Source organism: Mytilus trossulus, chromosome 9, assembly GCF_036588685.1.
Source record: "Mytilus trossulus isolate FHL-02 chromosome 9, PNRI_Mtr1.1.1.hap1, whole genome shotgun sequence".
Taxonomy (NCBI): Eukaryota; Metazoa; Mollusca; class Bivalvia; order Mytilida; family Mytilidae; genus Mytilus; species Mytilus trossulus.
The window spans coordinates 11,710,469-11,731,270 of record NC_086381.1 but is presented as its reverse complement, the minus strand read 5'-3'; positions in this window follow the sequence as shown (position 1 = coordinate 11,731,270).

Here is a 20,802-nt window from a genome sequence, read left to right as displayed (position 1 = left end):
AATTTAGTTGTACAGGTCTTACATACTGAATCAAATCGGTATACTCGGCGCCAAAAGACAAAAATATCTCATAGTACCTGAAAGCTAATTTCAGCCTTATTTCAACTTATGCATAAACCATGTTTCACAGAATGAAATATATAAATGATTAAAACTCTTGTGAATTTAGAATAATAACGTCATAAGCAACCCGAAAAATCAAGCCCAATTCCACTTTCCTCAATAATAAAAGATCTTTTAAAGTCTCCCACCTTATTTTATCAACATTGACAAAAACACGATGATGCGAGAAAATTTGACAAAAAATAGTTTTTTGTCATTTATACTGTTAATATATCAAACTTCAAGCATGTGATACTAGTTTCTATTCCACGACAGCCCTGTATCCTGGCTTGTTAAACTCGTCACTTTCACATAATATTCTGTATTGTCGAAGTCGTCACTACAAAAATACAGTCATCTATTTTGGTTTGCCATCTCAGGAGAATCAGTGATTTGTTCAATTATATCGAAAAATATTTTGGTATTTGATGAATAGTTGAGTATATCTGGATGAAAACTAGCGTATTTCTGGTTCAATCATTCATTTAATACATCGATCATAAGAGAATGATGATTCCCCTTATATACAATTACATCAATTATCACAATTCAATTTAAAAACGACTGTTTCAATAAGATTGGCATGGCAAATTTCTTTTTTTTGCTGATATATGATGATGCTTTATTAAATTGAATATTACTTTTAAAATATACCATAAATCACTTCAGATATTCCCTTTGCTAGTATTTAAACGCATTATTAACTATACGGAAATACGATTTCAATAGATTGCAAATTAGTTGCGTTTTGTTGTGAGTGGCAACATGCAATATGACATGGCAAACGTCGATAATAAAAAACAGCTCTGTGTAAAACAAGGCTGTTACACAAACCAACTCATTTACTGTACACGATCGAAAGGTCCGTTAAAGATCAATTTGATTTTAGTTCAGCAAATGATATTTAGCGAAACCAACAAAAAAACTATAAATATAATTTTTACTTGTTATTCAGTTAACCTTACGATCATCCTGGCTTTTCTTTTCAGCGATATTCGATCTTGTATTCAAAGTATTAACAAAAAGAAAAACGTAGTGATTATCAGGTTAACTAAAAAACAAGTATTTACATTTTCTACTACTGATTAGTTCAGTATTGAAGTACCATAGAATAAAAAAGCTCAAATTTCATTTGGTCTGTTCAAATAAATTGTATGCGTCCGAAGCGCTTTTCTGGATTTATCTGCAGTAGAAACGTTCAAAGCCAAACATTTGAAAGCCAAGGCTTTATAAAAATCGAAACCATGGAAGAGCTATATAACCAAAACTAACCTACCTAAGGCCAACCTTGCCTGGAGGAGTTGAAACCTATATAGTTCCTTAATAATTTAAAAAATTATAAACGGGCAATTTTATAAAGAATTGTTATAAATCATGTTAGTACCGAAGTACTGACTCTAAGAATAAGCAAGATATCCTTGGGGACTGATAATCAACCAGCAGAGGTGTCGACGCAGGTTTCTATTTCGAACTATATGTGGTTCAGTTGATTTACTCTATAACGATATTTACACATATTTTAAACTTTATTCCGATAGTTCTCCCTGATAAAATTTTATTTTATACAGCCATTATGATATTTGATGCACATTTATTTCAAATTTATCTAATTAAAAAAATATATCAAGCTAACTTTTATGTTGTCATACCAGCAAAATAGAGCAACGATAGTCCATGTATTTGTAGGATTTCAAGAGTTAAAACGACGAACGTTGATATTTAAAAGTGCAATCTTAAGAATTCAGTCGATATATATATTTGAACGGAAAGCATGACATTAATTTTACTACTGCCGAATTCCATAATTATCTTCCTAGAATAGCGTTAAAACGTTGATTTTTTCAATGTTCAACTACGCTGTTGAAAATGAAATCATACAAATCTTTCTACCCTCCGTTGATGAATTGTTCGATTCCATAAAATGTAATATTTATAAAACAGAAGGTTATTGGTTTGAAGCTGAATGATAATTCAATAAAATAGAAATGAAAAAGGAAAATTAATTGAAAGGGAAAGAAAATCTATTGCAACCACGGAAGCAGAATTACTTAACTTTAATCGACCGTACACAACTTTCTTGAACATAATGGTGTTTTTTTTATTATTTATTTTATTCACTGCCTGCATCTAGAAATATGTACACTTCAAGTTATAAACTCTGTATTTGGTAAAGAAGTTCGTCTGATAATAACAGCGATAAGAGAGTTACTCTGAAAATGTTTATAACGATATGAGAGTTACTCTGAAAATGTGCAAGCTACTGATAAGATAATGAGATTGTTCGTTCAAATTAAAAAATGTCTTAAAATAAAGGACTTGGAAAAGTAACGTTAATATTATCAATAAAGTGATGTCAAAGTTACTTTTCATACCAAGGGCAAGGAAAGTTACCTTTCTTACCATCAAATTGAGTTCTGGGGGGAAAAATGAAATGACCTTGTATTATCGTTATAAATCGACGATACCTTTTTATACATCGAAGTATTGAAACAGGTCTTTGTTTTACATACGTGTGTAGATTATACCACCATAGGTCGTTGTATGTTAACTTATATGACAATTTCGGACTAATACCGTCGTCACATCATCCTATATTCCATTTTATAGCTAATCCTAATAATAGATAATTTGTCAAACGATCAATAATTGTTGTTGTCAATCCTCCGTTGAATTGATGTGTTATTACCACTGTCAAATAGTGGTTTATAGTTGATTTGACATAAATCAAAGAGATAAGAGTGCTATGGGACAAACATTTTACTTAGTTTCTCAATGTGATTCTCTTAATTTCTTGCTTCTAAATTGAAAATGCCAATTCTGTTACTAAAAGGGATAATAAATACAAAATAAAAACATTGAAATAGATTACCTGCAGAATTTAATACAACAAGTAGGGCTGATTGATTAGTTTACAAATCTTCAGGGAGAATTACAACTAGTCTTGCACAATATATACCATTTCTGGGGACATAACTTGCAAATTGAATCAAGATTATGTGTTCTGATAGTGCATTAAAAAGAAATTACAATAGAGTATATACGATTATTAATTTGGCAGTTCTGTTGAACCATTGATTGGTTGTATTTGAAATAAATGTGAAGGTCGTACACGAAAGGCTAATTTAAATCTACTCAACATATTACATAAACCTGCAATTCTATTTTTGAAACAACAACAAAATTATAAGAATAAAGAAAAACTATAATTAAATCGATCATTTACATACCCAGGTCAATATTACGTCTCTCTTCATTCTAAGCTTTGATGTGATCTGCAAGATAATGCAAACATACTGATTTAGCTATTGAATGTATATATTCATGATTACGAATGATAAGTTTGTAATTCGTTAGGAACGAGAAGTAACGTTATCAGTTACCCAAAATACTTTAGAAACATTAGAAAAATATTGTAACGTAAGAAGAGAAATATGCATCTTCAAAGTTAAATCAGAATGTAACTACATTACGTGTCTTCTGAAATCAAAGTTTGGTTTCTGTAGAAAAGTATTCATTTATTTATCGCTAAATCATATTTTTAGTTAAAAGTCAGAAAGTGTTTGCGCTCATGTCTACAATTTTGTTCAACGCATTAAGAGATGAGATGAGATCTTCACATAGCTCATTGTCAAGACAAAACCATAGTATGTTAATGTCAACGCAGACAATTAAGATTAAAAACATATAATGTTTCGTTTTAAATTCAGGAGCAAAAAGATAGATAATGCAAATTGAAAAGTAAACATAGATTTCATTGATAAGTCTGTATTCACTTATTTCAATGAACATGCAATCAATTTGACTTATAATTGATTTGCTTGGTATTAATATTTTGCAACGATGCATTCTAGTAATATCTTTTTTTTTATTTAGAAGGTTTTACTTGGTTTAAAATGCATGTGCAGTCAAACGGGAAAAGACCCATGAAAACCCTTGAACATAAAAGTAATTTATTTATATGTTTGATTGAAAGAAGTATAAACGAAAGAGAATATAGAAGAGCGAATGTATGGAACAAAAACTCATAGGAGAAAAACCGACAGAAATATATCTTACAAACTACAAAATAAGAAAAATAGAGCAAACAACTACAGATTGAAAGATGAAAATTATCCTTTATAAATTTGGTGAGTTAGAAGCGCTTAACAGGATTTATCTTCATCAGGAACTTTTAAAGCAAAACAAAATAAAAGCCAAGGATGCACAAAAACTTCATAATTTGTGAAGTTACATGATTAAAGGGTTCCACGAAAATAACAATTAAATCCAACCAAGGTACTTTTTTCGAGGGTGTTAGAATTACAAAATTTCTATATGTATAAAAAATAAAGTAAAATAACAATCATTATTAACATAATGAGTAGACAATATGATTAGGGACTAGCAACAACCAACAGAAGTATCGATCTGCGAGAGAAATCACATACTGATTCTGTACATGCAATGACCATCACACTATGCATATTCATACTAAGCTTTGTAAATTTTCACTTGGAGTTAACATAAAAACATCAAATATGGCATGTAGAGGAGAACTAGGTTCACTCCCTACACTATATTATGTAATAATGAATATGATAAAATATTGGATCCATCTTATGAAAGATATTGAACCTTCAAATATTATTCTAAGGGAAGCCATAAATCTGTCTCATTCTATGGACAAACATAACCAGGAATCTTGGATAGGAAGTATTAAACATATATTTAAATTTCTAGACTTAGAATATCTATTTGTTAACCAGTCAAACTTTAAACAAAACCATATTCTAAAAAAGGTAAAAACATCTTTAACTATTAAATTTAAAGAAAGCTGGTTAGCTAGTTTAGAAAGCAATTCTGGGAAGTGTACTAATTTACAATCTGGCAATAAATTAAGAACTTACAGAAAATTTAAAAATATTTTTATGTTTGAACCATATTTAAAAATGAATTCAAAAAAAGACAGGCAAATAATCACAAAATTTAGAACTAGCTGTCATGATCTTGAAATCGAAAGAGGGAGGTATTTTGGGATTAAAGCTGAAGACAGAAAGTGTAAGCTATGTAAGAACGCAGTTGAAGACGAACTACATTTTCTTTTAAAATGTCCTGTTCTAAAAGATACTCGATCTCAACATCTATCTAATTTAAATTCCAAATTCAAAAATTTTTCAAGATTATCTGATGAAATGAAATTTGTTTGGATTCTTTCATCAGAAGATTTGTTTGTAACTTCAAACTTATCTAATTTATTGCACTCCCTTTTTGAAGAACGAAAGAAAATTATAGAAAATATTGTTGTATAAAAAAAAAAAAAATCAAAAAAAAATCAATAAATAAATAAATAGAAGAAAAATATAGATTGATATATAATTATAGGAAATAAAATTGATCAGGAGTTGTCTCCCATAGACCTAGTACTATAAAGAATTATGTTATTTCTCCAGGTCACAGTGGCACCCATAACTATGTTTTGTCAATAACTTGGTTTATATCAAGTTAATTAGTGTAAATGTGTATTCATGTGTTGTTTTTGTTTTTTGTTATCTAAATGTACTTTAATCATTCTAATCATTTTCTGTGCTTTATTTTGTAATTCATTCATTTGATTGTATAGCTCAAATTTTGGGCACCATGATTGGTTAATAAAAATTATCTTATCTTATCTATGCAGTGTTGGGGAAAATGCACGTAAAAATAGCAATTAACTCCTGTTGCACGTATATAAATTGAATAACGATCATTGATTTGCCCTTTGGCATTTCATAATTTTACTCATTTTGTATTATTGGAGCAAACGACTTTTACATTAATTCAAATATCTTACTTTGAATATAAAATATAACATATCTGCTATGTTCAATCTGTATCTGAAAAACAATCATTTGCATAACGAATAAATGACGAAAAACAAACCATTCGCTAATAAAGCTTAGAAGGACCATTGAAATATTAATGTCTGAATATTAAGTGAAAATATATGTCGAATACATTCTGCTAATAGATTTTTATGCGAATAAGGAACGCCAATGGTGTCATCATCGTGTTCATTTTATGGTTTGGTAAGAGTGCTTTCTACTCATTAGTCATGAACATCACATTTCCAATCCTGTATTATAAGACATGCCACCTGATTCTACAATAAATTATAAATTAAAATGTAATTATCAATGCAAAATCAACTATTTAAAAGTTTACCCTTTGACTGATGAATTGAAGTTTTTTCTGACATTATTGCCAGTCCTCATAATAAATTGGCTTATACTGTATCATATTCTTCGAAATAACATCAGTTAAAGTGTTTTTTAAATATTGTTTTTGTTTTGTTTTTGCAGTTGATAACACATAGTTCGTTTCTATGTAAGTTGGCCTTTTTATTGGATTTTTTTTGCAGTTCAGTGTTTCTGTTGTTCTGTTGTTTCCCTCTTATAGTTGATGTGTTTCACTTGGTTTAAGTTTGTAGCCCGAATTTGATTTCGCGTAATCGATTCGACTATTCCACAGCGGTAGTGGTATACTACTATTGCCTTTATTTTACGTTTACGTGCGTTTTTGTAAAAGTGTGTTTTATTTAAAATGTAAAGAAGTAACGCGTATATTGATATTAGAGAAAAGGGTTGATCGTGAACCAAAGTTCTACTCAACCACCAACTGTGATATGAGTTCAGCTCATTGTGATACATCTATCATGTTACATCATTACATGAGGGTTTAATCAACAAATTATGTGGGGCAATATAAGAATTATTGATAACTTTAATAATTCTACAATTGAGATAATTGTTGTCATTCCTGTCAGTAATGCCAAGAGAAGACAAAATCATTATATTATCAACAATTTTCTTTTTTTTGGATGCTAGTATATTCGTGTGTTTACACTTTATGATTTTCAATTAAAAAAAACAACCTTTACTATCAAAGCCATGATGAATCAAGTGGTAAACCTAATGTGTTATCTAACAATAAAACATATTGGTTGGAGCCTTGTCATCAGATGCAATTGAATATTGAATATTTCTTTTAAAATCAAATGATATCATATTGCTTATGAATCCTTGGATTTCTCCATAAGTGTCGTGATGAAATCTCAATGGGTAAACATTCCCCATTTATGTATTTGCGTACTTAGTTACATATTGATAAGATGCTGTGGAAAATAGCGTATCCTCTTTGGAACTATTAAACACTACAGAGTTCAAATAAAATATTAATTACACTCGAGTTACATATCTTTAAATCCTTGATATGTAGCTTACGCATAACGAAAATTATTTTTTACAATGATAATCTTTGAATTTTTATTAATTTATTAAGTACAAACATACATGTCCTTCTGGGAATTATGCGTTAATGTAAAAAAATATATATTCCCTGTTATTTTTGTTTTTAATTTGTATTTAGCCTTTAGCTTTTTAGAGTTTGGTTACTATTTATCATTTGTTTACCTCTAAATGTCTTGTGGGCTGTTCTGTGGTTAGGTTGCTGTCTTATTGTTGTTCAAGTATATTCCACATCAACTTGTATCCATTTGATCGTCCGAAACATGCATGAACTATTTGTTACTGGAAGTAAAGCAAACAATTATCAATCAAGAACTGTTGGTGACCTTCTGCTGTTGTTTTTTTTATTTGGTCGGGTTGTTGTCTCTTTGACACATTCCCCACTTCCATTCTCAATTTTAAGCATATACTTCAACAGATTGATTTATCTTTTTTATTTTTTTATTTTTTACATATGTAATGTTCTCTCTCAAAATATTTAATCAGAAGTTTTGTGTAGAATGTATACAAAAAATAGAGGTATAATTCAAACAAAACAATATTCGTAGACAGATTTTAATACATTTTTACTTTTTGGAATTTTGGATCCTCAATGCTCTTCAACTTTGTATTTATTTGGCTTTTTAACTGTTTTGATCTGAGCGTCACTGATGAGTCTTATGTAGACGAAACGCGCGTCTGGCGTATAAAATTATAATCCTGGTACTTTTGATAACTATTTACACCACTGGGTCGATGCCACTGCTGGTGGACGTTTCGTCCCCGAGGGTATCACCAGCCCAGTAGTCAGCACTTCGGTGTTGACATGAATATCAATTATATGGTCATTTTTATAAATTTTCTGTTTACAAAACTTTGAATTTTTCGAAATACTAAGGATTTTCTTACCCCAGGAGTAGATTACCTTAGCCGTATTTGGCACAACTTTTTGGAATTTTGGATCCTCAATGCTCTTCAACTTTGTATTTATTTGGCTTTTTAACTGTTTTGATCTGAGCGTCACTGATGAGTCTTATGTAGACGAAACGCGCGTCTGGCGTATAAAATTATAATCCTGGTACTTTTGATAACTATTTACACCACTGGGTCGATGCCACTGCTGGTGGACGTTTCGTCCCCGAGGGTATCACCAGCCCAGTAGTCAGCACTTCGGTGTTGACATGAATATCAATTATATGGTCATTTTTATAAATTTTCTGTTTACAAAACTTTGAATTTTTCGAAATACTAAGGATTTTCTTACCCCAGGAGTAGATTACCTTAGCCGTATTTGGCACAACTTTTTGGAATTTTGGATCCTCAATGCTCTTCAACTTTGTATTTATTTGGCTTTTTAACTGTTTTGATCTGAGCGTCACTGGTGAGTCTTATGTAGACGAAACGCGCGTCTGGCGTATAAAATTATAATCCTGGAACTTTTGATAACTATTTACACCACTGGGTCGATGCCACTGCTGGTGGACGTTTCGTCCCCGAGGGTATCACCAGCCCAGTAGTCAGCACTTCGGTGTTGACATGAATATCAATTATATGGTCATTTTTATAAATTTTCTGTTTACAAAACTTTGAATTTTTCGAAATACTAAGGATTTTCTTACCCCAGGAGTAGATTACCTTAGCCGTATTTGGCACAACTTTTTGGAATTTTGGATCCTCAATGCTCTTCAACTTTGTATTTATTTGGCTTTTTAACTGTTTTGATCTGAGCGTCACTGATGAGTCTTATGTAGACGAAACGCGCGTCTGGCGTATAAAATTATAATCCTGGTACTTTTGATAACTATTTACACCACTGGGTCGATGCCACTGCTGGTGGACGTTTCGTCCCCGAGGGTATCACCAGCCCAGTAGTCAGCACTTCGGTGTTGACATGAATATCAATTATATGGTCATTTTTATAAATTTTCTGTTTACAAAACTTTGAATTTTTCGAAATACTAAGGATTTTCTTACCCCAGGAGTAGATTACTTAGCCGTATTTGGCACAACTTTTTGGAATTTTGGATCCTCAATGCTCTTCAACTTTGTATTTATTTGGCTTTTTAACTGTTTTGATCTGAGCGTCACTGATGAGTCTTATGTAGACGAAACGCGCGTCTGGCGTATAAAATTATAATCCTGGTACTTTTGATAACTATTTACACCACTGGGTCGATGCCACTGCTGGTGGACGTTTCGTCCCCGAGGGTATCACCAGCCCAGTAGTCAGCACTTCGGTGTTGACATGAATATCAATTATATGGTCATTTTTATAAATTTTCTGTTTACAAAACTTTGAATTTTTCGAAATACTAAGGATTTTCTTACCCCAGGAGTAGATTACCTTAGCCGTTTTTGGCACAACTTTTTGGAATTTTGGATCCTCAATGCTCTTCAACTTTGTATTTATTTGGCTTTTTAACTGTTTTGATCTGAGCGTCACTGATGAGTCTTATGTAGACGAAACGCGCGTCTGGCGTATAAAATTATAATCCTGGTACTTTTGATAACTATTAACCTCTTGAAAATAACAACCCTGAAAGCGAAGTGATGTATTTTAATCGTAATGTCACAAGTAACACATAATAGCCAAAACCGTTTAAAGTAAAAATCAAAATAAAAAGTTTTGGATTGCTAATGTTACCACTCGCCATCAGAGAGCAACTGATTTTAAAAGTTAACAACTATAGGTCACCATACTGATTCCAACAATGAGCAAACCCCATCTCGCATAGTCAGATATGAAAACTATGCTTAAAGAGGTTCATACCATCTGTCAACTTTATTATATCACATGACTGAGAATCACATATCTAATGTTTCTAATATGGTTTGGCAAATCTCATTGATGTGACTTATGTTCCCTGAATGGTTTCCATTTAGGGAAATTGTCGTGTAAGTAATATTTGTGCCTTATGTTTTCCATTTTTCCTTACAACAAAGCTATTTTTCTATGACACATTATGTAATTTATGACAAACGTTGAGAAATTTTTCCCCCAGAACCTAAGATAAAAGTAATTCATTGCGTCTAGGACATTACGAAAGAAAATAATTTCTATTATTTCAAAAGATTAAGATTTTTCAAGTCTAGACCTATAACGAGGATTGAACCATCTTAATTTTACGTAGTATAAAAACATTATTGATGTCTCCAATATTAGTTCTGTCTATGTGACATATATAGAATCTGATGGTTTCTTGTAAACCATAAATGTGTCATGGTATGGTAGTCTGTGATTAAAAAACGTAATTAAATGTCAAAGTCCGTAGAAAATAGGAATTTTGATAATTTCTATTCGTTATAAAGCTAAATCGGAAACTCGTTTCCCTAATGGAGCATTTATAAATGAAAAGACGAAACTATAAAGCTACTACAGAGACTGAGTAAAAATGAAATAAATGTAAATACATATAGCTAGGTTCTTAGTGTAGTACAAAACCAAGACAATGAAAACAAACTTATCAACAATTAAGCAACTTTACTACATCTGTGTTGATACCAATTTTAATGTACTGTTTGTTCCAAAGGTAATTATCAATCCTGCAGCCATAACGTTAATTTACTAATATAGATTTTCATATGTTATAACTTCATAAATATTGCAATCTCCTTCAGGGAGAAATGTCGTATTGTTTATTGCTCATCGCATTCGGATTAGTTCATATCAATAATTTTTCTTATATTGCGTTAGTTTTCAAATCTTTCTTTCCAAGCGTCCAAAATGTAGGTTATCATCTCAAAATGCTTCTGAATTGGCTCTTTTTTTTTATATAACTGTTGTACTGTAAATGTTAGTCTCTTAAATGTCCATTTACTTATAAGTAATTCTAACACATACAGTTTTTATTAATGAAATCTTTTGTGTAAAAGAATGCCGAAAAGTTGAAATATTACTATCAAACGCAACAGGACAGAAAAATACACAAACCCTTTGCATTTTTTGCATAACATGAAAAATTATACAATTGATATGGATAATCAACGATACTTGTAATAAATATGTCAGTTTTAGGAAGGTTGAAACTAATACAATGTACATCAGTTACAAAAAACGGAATTTTAATTTCTGATCTATATTTTGTTGTATGGTGTTTATATATTTTATTTTTATATCGATACCTAAGTAATGGACATATTAAATCAAATAAAGGGGACTTTCATCTTTTACAGAGGAAATTACAGTCTTATTTACATATGCGTTATCATAAAGTAATATAGTACAAAGTAAAATAACAAAAATACCGAACTTCATGGAAAATTCAAAACAAATTTTATTTCATCAAATGTTAAAATAAAAAGCTCAAGCAAATCAAACGAATGGAAAACAACTGTCACATTCCTCAATGCATTTGGGTGTTTTTTAATGTTTTTGTGTTATTTTGTTGTTCTATTTTTGCGTTGCCTTTGCTTGTTTGTTGTTGTGGCTGGGTAGGTGTTTATATCCATTTGCAATGTTTGGTATCAGACATGATCTTTCACGTACATTAAAAAAATCGACAGATGATGTTTTCAAATGTTCTACCAATGGTTCGACAACACTGCTGGAAAACTGTTATCCTTTAAGTTTTACGATTCTCTCATCACGTTGTACTCTTAGTGTTTCTTGACATTCCGGTTTTCAATAACACACTCCTTCTCTTTGGCACATTTCTGTTTGTCTCCTTGTCATAACTGATTTGTCATTTACTAAGATATAATATCTGACGATTTCCTTTTGAATTAAGCTCCCAGTTGAACGAGTCAAAGTACCTGATTTACATCTACTTAGTAATACAAACGTGTTTTATAATCAACAACTGAAAAAGCTTCATTTGTCAAGTGAATTGCAGCTTCTTCTTAATGAGAATTGGTCCTAATTGAGATTAACTCCGTCCTTTAGAGAAATCGACAGACTTGGCTAATTCATTCCGCTCACTTTGTTTTCTTTAATTTGCTATAAATATCACATGACAATCCATAGGCTAGACTTATCTTAAAAACGTCTAACGAATCTCAATTAAAGCTATCCACCAATGAGATTTATGTATAATACACCGTTCCTGACTAATTAGTTTTTTGGGTCATTCTAAGATCGATTTGTTTACCGTAAGGAATGATGGGATAACTGGATGACCAATGAGATACTTCTTTTCGTACCATTCAATTATTTCCTGATTATATCGACAGATTTGATTAATTTACACAAGTTGATTTCACTGTGCCTTCAATACGGTTATAACAATGAAGAAGACAACCATATGACTTACAGGAATGGGACGATTAGCGTGTAATTACTGCACGCACTCTTCTATATCTCAATTCTAACTTTCTAATAAAAAATATATATCTGAAAGGTCTTTTAGTTTGATTGCTTCTACTGGGATTATAAACTGCAAATAAACAGTACAAATTTTTGTTTGGCAACGATATTTTTTTTTTTCACTGGACATCACGCAAATAAAAGATGTAAAGGGTAATCCTGAATACTTTCTACGTTATATGTAACGAAGCTTAGAAATAGTTATGGGAAAGCATGGAACAAATAAAGGTAAAAGTAGTATACCGCTGTTCAAAAGTCATAAATTGATTGCAAGAAATCAAATCGAGGTTATAAACTAAAACCGAGGGAAACACATCAACTATTAGATAAAAGCAACAAAACGACAGAAACAATATAGTGTAAAAAAAGAGTACAATGCAACAAACATATAAACAGACTATAAGATAATAACTGCCGCATTTCTGACTTGCTACAAAACAGTTTAAGAAAAAAATGGTGGGTTGAACCTGGTATAATGGGTAGACGGCAAACCTCGCGCTTTATGAATGTAAAACATTAACTTTTTACATTCATTTGTTTTTTTCTCTAAACAAAATAATAAGTCCATTGCTATTCCCGTGTTCATCCTTCGACGTTCTAGGACAAACTGTATCGTGAAGAAATGTCCCCAATGTTCAAGACATCCCGCCAAGACCGACCAATAAAACGCAATGCATTGGACGGCTAAATATTGATAATAACAATTGCAAATATTTTACCACTACATAATGTACGTTTCTATTGATATCGGTCGTATATCGAAATAAGTTCAAAGGTATAAGAAGACACACGCAGTTCTTTAAAAACAATTAGATCGCACGAACTTCCAACAAACAAACAATAAAGCTGAATTTGAAACAAGTATTTGTAAAATAAAAAAAATAAGCACGCAATGCTCATTGACATGGCGTTGCTTTTGCCTCTTTCAGATGGCACGTATGAAAAAAATATCATGTCAGATCTAAGGCGAATAAACAGTATTGTGTTGAATTCCACATTAATGAATTGTAATTGAAGGAATGACTCTGAACGAGCCTTCCATTTTCTCAAGAAGTGTAAAATTATACAAATGATATTTTATTAGATGTAAATGAAATATTATTGATTTTTGGGTTCTTCTGTCGTTAATTGAAACCTTCCAAGTATAATTTTGTGTTATTCAAATAAAAAGCTGACATTTGGACGTGATGGCAACAAATCCTTTTCTGTCAAAATGTTTAAAAGCAGAAATTAATGTTTGATGGATAACTTCTCACAGTTAACTGAATTACTTCGGAAAGAGAATTGACAAACACATTCGATTGGTGTTAAAAGATAAAATTTCCCTATCTCATAATGTCATAATCTTGACAGTTATAAGACTGCATTACAAATACTAATGGAACACATTTCTAACAACTGTAATAATGTTATTTATTATTTTCAGTTATCAAAATTATATAAGATAAGAGGGAGGACGAAAACACTGCAAGTGTGCAAACAAGAAAAGTAAGATTGCCAAATCTCTCCAAGTATGTATGTTTTATAAGATGTTAGAAATGATTCCTTAACCTATCAGTGATGCTTAAGCTGAATAGCTTGAGCAAAGAACATAATTTTGTATAACAAATATTAGCTTGCGCATCTGTACAATCCTGGTACCTTTGATAACTATTAATTAGAAGTAGAAAATCATAGCTTGTTTAAGACAAGCAAAACGTTACTTTTATGTCTTTTGTTGAGAATATATAGTGACCCACGAATGTCATTTTGCTTTAAATTAGTCAAGTCTATTTGTCCCGGAATTAATTATATAGCTCCCGGTTTAAAACATGGGAACACAGAATGTGTTGGGATTAAACATGTTTGTTAATGATCTACTCTTCACCTTACTTCATACAATTTTGTAACAACAACAAAAGAACAAACTTTAAAAATCAGTTTGAAATTACTTTACTCATCATGTTAATAAGACACGGAGAAAAAGACGCAATGTACCATATCTAAGAGTACAAGCAGTCAATGAGGGTTACAATTATTCCACAGCTAACTCAATATTGATACTCATTAGGGAGTTTAACCAAATATAATTTGCATTACATTTATTTGGAAATAAAATGATATGTGAGGTACAGGAATACAATTACACAACAATATAATTAAGAATTGATAGCTCCTTTTTTATATTTCAATTGTGTTGTCCGAGGGACATTTTGTATGATACACGGAAGCAATTTATATTAAAGATTGTATCGATCAACAATTTTATTATCCTATTAAATTATAAAAAGAAGTATCCAGTTTGTGAAATTATATTTCTTTCCTATACCGTTGTGTTGTATACCGAAAGCCAATCCAAAGTATGGATTCTAACGGAACTTACAGGTGATGTAATCATATTGGTGTACATATATGACACGCGAACAGATGTTGCATTTATATATTTTTTCTTGAATTAAAACTCAAGGGCGTAACATCCAGGCTAGGGGTTAGGGTATAAAAGGAAAACAGGAAAACTGATAAACTTCTGTTTTATTTTTTTAATGTGAGCGTTACTGATGAGGTTTTTGCTGACGAACCCGCAACGCACAACTGGAAAACAAAATTAATGACTGAGATTATTTTTCTATACTACATTTTTTCCTTGTCGCATTTAGAATTTTGCCACTAACCACTTCACACACTTCTCAGTCAGTCTGTTCATACGCCACTGACTCTATGGTAACTCTTATGTTAAACAAATTCTTAACAATATCTGCATATTTCCAGTTATGTTTGTAGTTTGTGATAAAATTGAACATAACGGCACGTATTTTTGGACAGAAGGAGTCATATTTAGCCAGAAGAACATTTCTTCGTTCAAGATAGCAAAAGAGATTTTCTCTGAAACTACAAGGTATAATGTTTTGATACCGAAGATAAATTCAATAGAAGTTTTTTCCGTTGAGCAATGCATGGGCAATTTCTCAGGTGGGCTATTTAGTATGCTATCGTTTTTCTTTAAAAATTAACAATTTACTTCCCAAATTTTAAAGAAACCAGTTTTAATCACGACAGGTTATTCCTTTTCTTAAATAATAAGTGAGGTCTTTTATAATAAGTGAGATGAAATTGCTTTCTTAATTTGTGTTTTTTTAATACATTAAGTTACAAGACCGATTAAAGAGATGGAAAAGGGAAAATAATCAGTCTTCTAGGATATTGTCTGCATCATATAAGGAATTTTCAAAACAACTGTTGATGTCGCAGTTTCTTTCTTTCCAAGCATTGCATTTTCTCCTTGGGACATTTTATTGTTGTGCATTAGATTATGTATTTCTTACGTAACATTTGTATGTGTTTTGAATAAATTGAATGTCATTATCTGTTATACGACATGTTTGACAAATGCTTTTCTGTTGAAATGACGAAATGCTATGAATGATTTTCATTTCATTTTTGCTTTATTATGACATCTGTCTAGACGTATTGAAAATCCTTTTATTTTGGAGGATAATGGATACCTGAGATCTTGTCACTGTCATCGATATTTGATTATTTCAAGAGTTGTTTCGGATTTTTTTTCTCTTTTAAAAGATGATCTTATTGACATAAACTTTAGAGCAATAACATCACAAATCTAATAAAATATTGATAAGGTAGTAAAAGCTCCTACCCATAATCCTAAATTTCGAGAAACCAAGTCTAGATCTGTATTTGTAATATAAAACCTGGAAGTTTTTGAACTATGTCCAGTGCACGATGTTTTGTCGATATTGTCAACATCGCAATGTCAACTTTATAGTGTCGTTATTGTGTTTACATTGTATCCTATCAATATGTTCTATACCTTTCTGTTTACATCGTCCACATCGTATACATCGCAATGTTAACAATATCGTGTCAACATCGTGTTTATATTGTGTATGTAGAGTCTATACCTTTCTGTTTACATCGTTCACATCGTATACATCGCAATGTTGACAATATCGTGTCAACATCGTGTTTATATTGTATATATATATATATATATATGAAGTCTCTACCTTTCTGTTTACATCGTTCACATCGTATACATCGCGATATTAACAATATCGTGTCAACATCGTGTTTATATTGTATATATAGAGTCTTTACCTTTATGTTTACATCGTTCACATCGTATACATCGCAATGTTGACAATATCGTGTCAACATCGTGATTATATTGTATATATATATATATATATACAACTCGTCTAAACCTTCGATATCCTTCGTCAGTCAGATACTGATGTGAAATGAATCATCTTTGAGTCTCGTTAGATTAAACTTTTACTAAATCTTGAATTATATACAATAAAAAAAGTCAAACCGAACATCAGTAAAGACGCTTGCACCATTCTAAAAAAATGTTAACATGACATAGGTTATATATATATATATATAAAACGTCTGTATAGTAGTCAACGATTTTCCCCACGAGGGCGCTGGATCGTTACGAGTAACGATACATGTACACAATAAATAAATTATATAAACGCCTAAAAAAGTGTACACAACAACTCCAAATACAAAAAAAGGTAACTATAAATGTAATTATTTATAAATATTTCGGATAACAGATATCCTTCGTCAGTCAGATACTGATGTGAAATGAATCATCTTTGAGTCTCGTTAGATTAAACTTTTACTAAATCTTGAATTATATACAATAAAAAAAGTCAAACCGAACATCAGTAAAGACGCTTGCACCATTCTAAAAAAATGTTAACATGACATAGGTTATATGGTTTATTACAACAGAGAGCTCATATATATGCTTTAAATACAAATAATAATGTGCGATTTGAACTAGCACAATTCTAAAACTGTATCGGGAACGACAATTATGATGGTATAACATGTATACGCATGATAACGTCTGTAAAATTACCAAATAGACAGCACTGAACGATCTAAATATTTGAAATTAAGAGTAAAGTAGTTACAACAGAGTCTGAATATTTAAACATCGTGAACAAACGGCCGTAAAAATGTAATAATATTTTTTTACTAAGTATAACTAGAAGAACGTGGCTAGGTACTTATACATCCCTAAAAAAAATTAAGCAATTTAAATTGGTATCTTCAACAAATGTATTTAACAAATGAAAAAGGTTAAGAAAAAGACCATTAAAATCATTGACCACAACTCTGCTTGGTCTAAGGAGGATAGACTCGCTCGGGAAAGATTTTGGATACGAAAATTAACAACTTTGGCACCAAATGGGATAAATGAAAAGATGTAGTTCGACTCCGTGTAGTGCTTCACATTCAGGTTATATTACTTTTTCATTTGTTAAATACATTTGTTGAAGATACCAATTTAAATTGCTTAATTTTTTGAGGGATGTATAAGTACCTAGCCACGTTCTTCTAGTTATACTTAGTAAAAAAATATTATTACATTTTTACTGCCGTTTTTTCACGATGTTTAAATATTCAGACTCTGTTGTAACTACTTTACTCTCAATTTCAAATATTTAGATCGTTCAGTGCTGTCTATTTGGTAATTTTACAGACGTTATCATGCGTATACATGTTATACCATCATAATTGTCGTTCCCGATACAGTTTTAGAATTGTGCTAGTTCAAATCGCACATTATTATTTGTATTTAAAGCATATATATGAGCTCTCTGTTGTAATAAACCATATAACCTATGTCATGTTAACATTTTTTTAGAATGGTGCAAGCGTCTTTACTGATGTTCGGTTTGACTTTTTTTATTGTATATAATTCAAGATTTAGTAAAAGTTTAATCTAACGAGACTCAAAGATGATTCATTTCACATCAGAATCTGACTGACGAAGGATACCTGTTATCCGAAATATTTATAAATAATTACATTTATAGTTACCTTTTTTTGTATTTGGAGTTGTTGTGTACACTTTTTTAGGCGTTTATATATATATAAGTACGTCTGAGTCAGTGACAACCCTACAACAGATGTATCCATCGGATCGCCATCAATGATGGTGATACATGGCTGTGTACATAATGTATATACAACTCGTCTAAACATCAACCCAACAATGTTAGATCTGTAAATTTGCTTTCGCAAAGGGAAGAACCAAAAATTTGCGAAAGCAAATTTACAGATCTAACATTGTTGGGTTGATGTTTAGACGAGTTGTATATATATATATACAACTCGTCTAAACATCAACCCAACAATGTTAGATCTGTAAATTTGCTTTCACAAATTTTTGGTTCTTCCCTCGCCGGGATTCGAACCCATGCTACTGTGATATCGTGATACCAAATCGCCTGCACTGCAGCCGTCCCGCTAGACCACACGACCACCTGGGCTCTCAAAAAAAGAGCTTTCGGTGGGCATGAGTTACCTTTCCACGTCAGTTTTAATCTAGCGGCGTACTACAGTACATGATATAAAAGGCATGAAGATGTTATTGTTACAGATCAGCTAAATTATCTAGAGTAAAGGATCCTACAAATTAATGTAAGATACAGTCACAGAAAATAATTATATTCATAAGTACGTCTGAGTCAGTGACAACCCTACAACAGATGTATCCATCGGATCGCCATCAATGATGGTGATACATGGCTGTATATATAAAGTCTCTACCTTTCTGTTTACATCGTTCACATCGTATACATCGCGATGTTAATAATATCGTGTCAACATCGTGTTTATATTGTATATATAGAGTCTTTACCTTTATGTTTACATCGGTCACATTGTATACATCGCGATGTTAACAATTTATATTTAATTATAACAGTTGTAAAAACATTATATGTTCATTATCATATTTCTGCTTTAGTTGAACTTCCCTTTGGGCGGCTCGCTATCTTATAAATAAGCAACTTTTACGACGGACTCGAAAACGGCGACGTCATAATAGAGTCACAACACTATAGCGGCACCGAGAACGATGCGTAAAGTGTGATTACCCCTCAACGATGTCAACGATGTAAACAATATTTAAGTGTTCAAACAATGTGTTAACATCGTGTCATCGTGTTAACATTGTAAACATCGCGATGTTAACGATGTAAACAATTTATAAGGGTTCAAACAATGTAAACGATGTTGACACGACATCGTGTTTACATTGTAAACATCGCGATGTTAACGATGTAAACAATGTATAAGGGTTCAAACAATGTAAACGATGTTGACACGACATCGTGTTTACATTGTAAACATCGCGATGTTAACGATGTAAACAATATATAAGGGTTCAAACAATGTAAACGATGTTGACACGACATCGTGTTTACATTGTAAACATCGCGATGTTAACGATGTTTACGATGTAAACAATAAATAAGAGTTCAAACAATGTCAACGATGTTGACACAACATCGTGTCAACATTGTTAACATCGCGATGTTAACGAGGTCAACGATGTAAACAATATATAAGGGTTCAAACAATATAAACGATGTTGACACAACATCGTTTTAACATTGTATACATCGCGATGTCAACGATGTAAACCTTATATCGGGGTTCAAACAATGTAAACAATGTTGACACGATATCGTGTTAACATTGTAGATATCGCGATGTCGACAATATTGAATAAACATCCTGCACTGGACATCAATGAAGTTTTTATGTTTTTTTAAATATTATTCATATAAAAGGAAGTTTCTGCAAGACAATTTGTGTTTCTGCTACTACTAAAGCACTATACAAAAGTACAATAACATATTAACATTATATCAGATATAATGCCAAAGAACCATGGAAATATTTGAAACTAGTAAATATTCCAACTTCCTTTAATGTCAGGATTTTTTCTTGATTAAAGACTGGTGTAGTCTTTAAAACTATAAATTGATTTTGACTATCCATTTGGCCCCGAGCAGTGATGCTATGTTGTAAATCCAGAAAAATCACGTCAAGTGAATTAGTGTAATTAATTTTACATTGACATGTCTGCCTTCGTATGTAATCAGCTTTGCATTGAATTAGTTTTGACGATGTTTTTTTTTTTATAAAAGTAGTCTATGGCCTCATTGCAAATAAGACAACCATTCACCAGAGTTTTAAGGTTGATGTAAGCGAGTAAAGGTCACCAAAAGTGATTTAAAATAAACAAAACCCATACTGCATAGTAAGCTTTAACAGGCCCTGGTAGGGAAAATGTAATATAAATCAAACTCAAAAACCCATGGCCAAGTGTATGATGAAATAACA